The following is a 2,485-nucleotide window of genomic DNA, read 5'->3' as shown; positions in this document are numbered from 1 at the left end:
GAGAGAGAGAGAGAGAGAGAGAGAATGCAGGAGGAGAAGGAGAGGAGGAGGTGGTGGAGGAGGAGGAGGATGAAGGAAAGGACGAGGGCAGCAGGAGGTGCAGAAGAACCAGGGAGGTCCCCGAAGAGATCGTAGGTGTAGGATGAAATGCCGCAGGCGACTCCGAGGGACTGCAGGAAGAATAAGCAGGGCAAGGGGAGGGAGAAGCAGCAACAGAACGGCATGAGAGAATGTAGCAGGTAACAGGAGACACAAGGAGGCAGGAGGAGACAGGAGGAGGCAGGAGGAGACAGGAGGAGGCAGGAGGAGACAGGAGGAGGCAAACTTTCGTTACCTTTGTGAAGACGAGGACGTCTTTGTGCATCTCCTTGAGAAATTTCTCACTGGCTGACTCCCATGAAATTGGAAACTGAAAGAAACGATCAGATCAGGAGGAGACGGAGGTGACGGAGGAGGATGAGAAGAAAGAAGCTGTCTAGGAGAAGCGCAGGGTACGAACAGGTAGGAGAAGGGCAGGGTACGAACAGGTAGGAGAAGGGCAGGGTACGAACAGGCCCGTCTGGATTTCTCACCTTCCCTTGTCCAAGTTTTGCTCCTGAAGGTCGCGAGGGCAACGAGGAGTAGCGCCGGTAGACCTGAACCATGGTCTGCGACGAGGTAAGTGACAGGAGAGAAACAGGCAAGGAAGAGAGGAGGACAGGAGGACAGGAGGACAGGAGGAGAGAAGCAAGGAGCAAGGAGAGAAGGAGAGGAAGGAGAGTAGAGTAGAAAAGGGAAGATGTTACAAGACATGAGAGCGAAGAGAGCTTGTCAGAGGGGACGGGAGGAGAGGAGAGGAACGGACTTACCTCCTGCGCATTGACCTCGTCAATGATGAGGAAAGAACCGGTGCTCTCTGCTGTGAAGGCGTAGATGGCTGGCTGAGTCCCTGCCGTCCGCACAAAGTACGCATGCTGTAGAGAGAGTCAAATGGCATCTCGTGAAGAGAAGAGCAGGAGCAGGAGCAGGAGCAGGAGCAGGAGCAGGAGCAGGAGCAGGAGCAGGAGCAGGAGCAGGAGCAGGAGCAGGAGCAGGAGCAGGAGCAGGAGCAGGAGCAGGAGCAGGAGCAGGAGCAGGACGACGACGAGGAAGAGGAGGAGGAAGGGGAGGACGAGGACGAGGAGGAGGAGGAGGAGGAGGAGGAGGAGAAGCAGGAGAAGCAGGAGCATGGAACCTGGTAGCCTTCTTTGTGCGCTAGTTCCTTAATGTCTTGCCAGCAAGGGATGTCACTCATGATGACAGGAATGCCTGCAGGATAAAATCAAACCTCCTCCTTCCGCTCCCCTCCCTACTCCTCCTTTCTGTTCGCTCGCTCCTTTCGTTCTGCTCCCTCCCTTCCTCGCTCCTGGAAATGATTTCTCCCTCCTCCTCCTTCCCCCCTCCCCTTCTCTGTCCTCCTACCAAGACTGAGAGCCTCGCGAGGGATCTGACCCCACCCTTCACCCTGCAGGAAACAAAAACAGAAAGTGAGCAAAGCAGAACAGACACAACAAGTATCTCGTTGGCATCAAAACGTTTGTATAATGATAATCATCATCATCATCATCAGAAGCAGCATCTCCAGCAGCATTATCATCGTTGTCGTCGTTATCATAACCTTGGACAAAGCAATAACGCAGTCAGCAGACAGCCATAGATCAGCAAGTTCGCCTGCTTCCAGAGTGCCAGTGGAGGAAATAATGTTGGAGTACTGAAAGGAGGAGTCAGAGAAAACAAGAAAGAGGGAAGAAGAGAGCAAGGAGGAGGAGGAGGAGGAGGAGGAGGAGAAGGACAATGCAAAGGAGGGGGAGGAGGAAAAGGAAGAGGAGGAGGAGCGGAAGCAGCAGCATCATGCCTGTTTGAACGAGTCGAGGGAGGTAAACACGTTTGTATCTCCCCACTTGGCGTGGATTCGGAGAGTGACTTGACTGTTGTTTGCCCCGAAGGCTGCGATGAAGCTCTCCGCTGTTTCCACCACCTGTGGCACACAGTCAACCTCCTAGTGCTCCCCGTGCTACTCGTGCTACTCGTGCTCCCCCTGCTCCTCCCCCTGCTCCTGCCTCATCTCCCCACCCCCTTCTTTCCTGGTTTCCTTCCTCCTCCTCCCATATCTCCAACTCCTCCTCTCTCACCCCTTTGCGAGGTTGCATGTTGGCGATGAGCAGGAAGACGAACCCGTTCTTTGCAGGAGGTCGCTGGTAGAACAAGAGAATGAGGGAGCGAGCAGAGCATGCGGGCAGGAGAGAAGAACAGCTAGAAGAAGAAACGAAACAGACAGGAAGGGAGACAGAGGAGGAGAGTGACGGAATAGGAAGGGAAGCGAGAAGGCAGCAGGGAGCAGGGAGCAGGGAGCAGGGAGCAGGGAGCAGGGAGCAGGGGAGCAGGGGAGCAGGGGAGCAGGGAGCAGGGAGCAGAGAGGTGAGGGGAGGGAGGTGGTGGGGAGCAGGGGAGCAGGGGGGAAGGGAGC

The sequence above is a fragment of the Guillardia theta genome (assembly GCF_000315625.1).
Source record: "Guillardia theta CCMP2712 unplaced genomic scaffold GUITHscaffold_83, whole genome shotgun sequence".
Taxonomy (NCBI): Eukaryota; class Cryptophyceae; order Pyrenomonadales; family Geminigeraceae; genus Guillardia; species Guillardia theta.
The sequence above is the reverse complement of the archived record's forward strand: the minus strand, read 5'-3'. Positions refer to the sequence as shown.